This window comes from Xiphophorus couchianus, chromosome 5 (genome assembly GCF_001444195.1).
Source record: "Xiphophorus couchianus chromosome 5, X_couchianus-1.0, whole genome shotgun sequence".
Lineage (NCBI taxonomy): Eukaryota > Metazoa > Chordata > Actinopteri > Cyprinodontiformes > Poeciliidae > Xiphophorus > Xiphophorus couchianus.
Window position 1 is genome coordinate 901,277 of NC_040232.1, and position 6,050 is coordinate 907,326.

The window sequence follows — 6,050 nt, forward strand, 5'->3', positions numbered from 1 at the left end:
TGTTTATTCTTAGGCTTTTTAATATTTTATGTTTCTTGTTATTTAACTTTTGTTAATTTGACTGGACAGAACTTTGATCAACAGCTGTTTTTAAATGGACCTTAGAAATAAATTTGTCTTTGACTTTGCAAGCTGAGTCAAAACAGATTCTTTCTGTGACACGATTACATGTTCTAAAAGTTCATGTAAGGATTTGTTTTCTGTTGGCTCTGGTTTCTCCCCACTGTTAAAAACATGCATGTTAGGTAATAAATAAATTACTGATGTGTTTGTACATAAATGTGAGTTCTGTCTTTTTGCTGCTGGGTAACCAGGACTCTTCAGTAAATGGACTCACCTTCAGATGACAGGTGAGTTTGGGGTTTTTTTCCACTGAGACCTTTAGAAACAGGAAGTTATTGCATATCAGTTTACAAAACAAGGAATGATTTGTCTAAAGGTTTTATTGATATTATTCTCTGAATTATTTCTTCACTTACCAGCAGATGGATCACCAGAACCTGTTTCTGGTTTTTCTCTCTGGTTCTGATGAGAATCTTCAAAGCTGCTTTTTGCTTCTTCAAACTCTTCATAGCTCACATGTTCTCTGTTGTTCTCCTTTACAATTTGACCAAACCGAGTCAGCAGCTCTGGACGTTCGATGTACTCCATCTGACTGTGTCTGTGTCTACATTTTCTGATCAGCTCCTCAATTAGAGCCTCATTTATAGAAACTGGCAAAGGGTTGAAGTGGGACTGTGGTCTGGACTTTAGAATCAGAACAAATGAATGATCAAATGATCGATCACTAAAGGTTCTAAGGATTCTGTAGATCCAGTTTTTCTCCTCTTCAGTGAAGTTTTCAGGCTGAAGGACCAACAGGAAGACATGAGGTCCAGGAGCAGAAGCTGCAGCACAGTCGCTAACAAACTCTGTCAGACTGTCTGCTGTGCGAAACTGAAGATCTGGAGTGTTGATGACGGCTATTTTCATGTTTTCCACTTCTCCACTGACTCTCACACAGGACGGACCTTCATAGTTAAAAGTCTCCACTCCCAGTATGAAGTTTCCCACCAAGTTCCTCTGGTACCAGTTGCTTCCCAGCAGAACCACTCTGAGCTCAGACACTGAAATTATAGAAACAGAAAGTTAATGACGGGTCACTGAATTAGGAAAATACTGAGAGGATATCAAAGTAAATGTTTTAAAGGAAAATATTCAAAAGTATTTAAAAGCTCAGTTTAAAGTTATTTTTGTCTGAATTAAGACAATAGATGAACTACAAAGACTTAAAATGGCTGCTGTGAACGGTGGCGACGGTGGCAGGAGTTCATCCTTGGTGGGTTGCAGGTTCGATTCCCGCTCCATTCGCCTGTTGTTGTGTCCTTGGGCAAGACGTTTCACCAGCCTTGTTGCTGCTTGTGGTCAGAGACAGTCTAGCCTCTGTCCAGGATTATATATTATTATATCTACTGTCCAGTAGCTTCCCATCATCAGCGTGAATGGATGAATGGGTAAATGGGTGAATGACTGAATAGAGTGAAGCACTTTGGAGTCCTCTGTTCTTTATAAAGCACAAAATATTTACCAAGCTCACTGTAGCTGCTGTTTGCTAACAGAGGGAAGTGGCCAACGAACCACATTATAGTATTAAATAAACCTCTTTGCTCTGTTTGTGTCTGAATGTCGTAGACATTAAATTAGGATCCTAAACTGGACAATGTTCCCATGTTGGTATCAATGGCGGAGCTAGACTTTTTTTTCAAGGGGTGGCCACAGGGTGAGCAAGGCTTTATCAGAGGGGTCCATATAAAAATGATGAACGAAAGGAAACAAATATTTTCTCACACACACTCAAATTAAAATGGTTTATTTAACAAAGATTTGCCATGACCAAACAAGACGTTAAACGACACTATGGAACAGTGAACATGTAAATGTAAACTCAGAGCCCAGAATATGACCAAAAACAAATAAATAAAACTGGTTCCAAATAGTAAACTTCAAGACAATACCACCAGAGCTGACCAGCATTACCCTGGTGGTATTTATAAAGGTTTGAGAAACACTGCTATGGTCAAATAAGCTTTGAATGGGAACAACATACTGCAAACTCAAAGCCAGGATACACTCAAGAGAGCATAATTCTCCGATTTTGGTGGGAAGAAGCAAAATGTTTTACAAAGTCATCCATGTTTAGGGTATGTGCCCTCCTTGACTCAACACTGAGAATGCCAAGATGACTTAACCTGTCATCAGCCATAGTTGTTCTAAGGTGGTTTTTGATCAGTTTTAGAGCAGAAAAACTTTGCTCACAGGACGCAGTACTGACTGGGATAACAACTGAAATCTTACAAAGTCTAAACAGCTCATGAAAAACCTCTTTATAAGGTTCCAGGAACACAACAAAGTCAAGTAAAGTAGAGGGTCTCTCTAACCCACCTTTTTCTCTCCTCAGAAGAAGCCGTCTGGTTTGGAGAACCTCATGTTTAAGATCTTCTAGATCTGACTCAAATGTCTGTCCAAAAGCATACAGTGTAACGAACGTAGTCACATGGGCATTTTTTTGTACATATTTTGGGGGGTACCGTTTGATTGGTGGCGTCATCTGACCACCTCAGTAATTAGGTCATCACTTGGTCACGTGATGCTTTTGATAGAGAACTTTAAGTTTCGTTTTATACTCAGTTGGTGTGCGCAAGCGGCAATAGGAAAGACAAAGAACTGAAATAAGGAAGAAATGGGCTTCTAGCAACTCCTAACCTTCTGGTTGGAGGGGCATACGGTATGGACAATTGAGTGGAATATTCTTGTGTTTGTATATGTGTAATAATTTTCATTTGAATAATTCATATAAGGGAACATGACGGTTTTACTGATGTATATTTGTCACCGTGTATTTTATTGCAGTGTTCACGGTGGTCTTGGACGTTTATGCGGCAAAAATTCATTTAATAAAACGTTTGAAACCATCAGTCGAAGTGTTGCACCTTCATCAACCAGCGAGAAAACGTTGGGAGCAGCTATATACAGTGTTTCCTCTTTCAAGAATAATGGGCTTTTTGGGACTAGAGACTGAACCCCTAGCATTATCTCACAATTCTGTGAAAAACGCCTCTCAAGCTCAGCTGTGAGATAGTCAAGTATCTGATAAAAGACACCTCTGTTAAAATCCTCATTACTTTGGTCACTCTGCCTCTGTCCTACAGTAGTCATTACCAGTGAGTCCAAAAACCTGGAACTGGCCTTAGGCTGTCTCTTGTTGAGTGGCAGGGTGCTTATTTTGCAGCATTCTACTAGTTCTTGAGTGTCCCTCAGTAGTTCAAAGCAAGCTTCACTTCTGTAGCTTTTCAATGTGTCTGTCAGGGAGCCGACTAAATCTACGGCTTTTGATAAATCAAGATTGCTAGATTGAAGCATGTCAGACAGGATTTTGATATCCCGAGCACTTTACAAAAAGTAACTAAAAGTGCTATAAACTGAAAATCAATCTGAGCCAAAAGACCATTTGCTTCCACTTTTCTATCCCCACTGTTATTTTCAAGGGAAATATCTTGCAGAAGCCTCAAAACCGCTGGAAGCCTGTCTCTCACATTGCGACATGCCAGGTATCTACATGCCCACCTAACATCTATTAGTCTCTGGAGCTCCCTATAGGCTTCTCTTGTGGATTCAGCTCTTTTTGGACAGCAAGCCACTTGGTGTGAACAGCAGAACCAGTTACAAATTTATAAATATTCTGAAGAAGAGAAAAAAAGTCTTCAGCTTCAGGCACTGACTTTACCACATCAACAAGAACGAGATTCAAACAGTGTGCGTTACAGTGTACATAAAATGCAAACTTGGCATCGTTTTTAATGCGTGCAGCAACACCTGAATGCTTCCCACTCATCACAGAGGCACCGTCATAACCCTGTCCTACAAGGTTGTTTCTGTAGTCCAGACCATGCTTCTCCAGACACCCCACTATCATTTTGGTCAGATCCTCAGCATCCAAGCTGTCTGCCGACTGAAAGTGAAGGAAGCTTTCATGTATGGCAACACTGTAATAGTAACAAACTACTAAAGATATTTGTTCTTTCTTTTGTAAATCTCTAGTCTCATATGCCAACACACAGAACACCTCGCTTTGTTTAACTTCAGCTATGACTTCTTTTTGGACCATTTCAGCCAATCCCTGCAGAATCTCATTTTGGATTTGGTGGCTAGTATACTTTGCATTGCCATGTGCATCTGACCTTCTCTGCACAAAGGGGTCATGCTTTGCAATTTCATTCAAAATGGCTAAAAAATTGCCTTTATTGTCAGAGTCATCAGACTCCCTGTGACCCCTTTGTGCAATATTTTGAGTTGCTGTTAATAGTAACACCTCAGCAACTGTTTTAATGTATTTTTTATTTTCTTCAACTTTCTGTTTCCTACCCTCATTTAAGGCATCAAGAATAGATCTGTTACACTCATTGACCCTTTTGTACTCAGTCCAGGCATACATTGCATTTATGTGCTGCTCTGATTTTGAATGAACTTTAAACCCAGCATCAAGGCTTTTTTCCAGTTGAAAAACCCTGCTTCAGATGTGAAGGATGATTCTGTATAACTAGGGAGGGAGAAATGCCTGCATGCAAAACAGTAACTGGCATTTTGAGATACAGAGTACTCAAGCCATGGATTGTCTTTGTACCAAGAGCTGTTGAAAGCCCTTGTTCTTGTTCCATGCTGAGTTCTTGGGAACTTTGACAGACATGGCTGAGCTGGACCTTCTGCTTTAGTTCTTGAGATGTCTGGAATAAATATTAGGTAATTATATTAAGTATTTTAAGAGTATTTTTGGGCAGACATCTCAATAAGTTGTAATTAGTTAAGTTTCTGTAGCATAACATGGGTAGTGTGTGCCTACCAACTGGTCCTCTTGGTGTGCAATAGGTTGTGCAGGGTGGGGGCAGTTCAGTGCCATTTCCTTCTGCTTCACTGTCTTCCTCCCCAGAGTCTGACTCTGAATCTATATCACCCTCATCTCTCTCTGGAATGTAATTGTGAAATGCATAAACAGACACAATAAAAAATGCAAAAAGCATCATGCTAACCTTTAGAATTAGGCTTATTGGATTTTACTACTTAATATAACTCTCTGTCACAGCCTCTAACCTGCTGGTGATACACTTGGGCCTGGTGTCTCCTGGCTGGCTTCTCCAGGTTGGTCACTGCTGCAGGGTTCTGTCTGGTCCTGGTCTGGCCCTGGTTTTTGCCTCTTTACGAAGAACTGGGAGATATTCCCTTTTCTCTTCATTTGGGCTCTACACAAAATAAGACAGCCTGGTATTTAGACTCCATGACTGTTTGGCAGAGACAACACTATTTTAACTATTATTTAAACCAGTGTTTTTCAACCACTGTGCCGCGGCACACTAGTGTGCCGTGAGTGATCGTCAGGTGTGCCGTGGAAATTTCACCTAATTGGTCTAAAAAGATTTTTTGAAAACAAATTAATTATCTGCAAATAATATGCTATCTTCGAGTGTGTGTGCTGTAGTAGTGCCTAGCGGCATAATCATGTAATTTCCTTACCACTAGATGGCAGTACGTACATAGCATTGTACGTTAAAACAAGAGAATTAGTGATGCGTGAATCTGACAGGGAGCGGTGAGAGCGTTGTATCTAGCAAGACTGTGATGACAGTGATGGAAACGTTTTTGAAAAGAAAAAATTCTAACTCCGATCTGGTCCCTGGACAAAATTCGGACCCAGATGAAGGCCCTAGTATGAGTGGATATCAACAGAAGACAAATACCGTGAGCTCGAGACAGTACAGTGAGAGTTACATTTCATTTGGATTTACTTCAAGAGGTCTTGTGCGCTATTCGGTTCCCCTGCGAAAATCTGCCCCCCTGTGTCGGGAGCGCGCATTACAGCCGGAGAGGCGGATCTGACCATTTTCACGGCGCTTCTGATCGATTTCTCGGTAAAAACAACTCAGTTAATCATGTCAAGCTTGTAACATTTAGTTTAATCGGCAGCTATTGTTTACAAAATTGTAAAAATAATTAAATAAACGAGGTCTTTTTACGCTGTT

General features: G+C 40.5%; 1 long non-coding RNA gene across 1 annotated transcript; it reads left to right on the plus strand.

Moving 5' to 3' along the window:
• The first annotated feature begins 2,513 nt into the window (after window positions 1-2,513).
• On the plus strand, window positions 2,514-2,954 carry LOC114144958 (uncharacterized). Its single transcript, XR_003595591.1, has 2 exons — window positions 2,514-2,764; window positions 2,890-2,954. It is a non-coding gene; the product is annotated as an uncharacterized LOC114144958 (long non-coding RNA).
• Window positions 2,955-6,050: the final 3,096 nt, after the last annotated feature.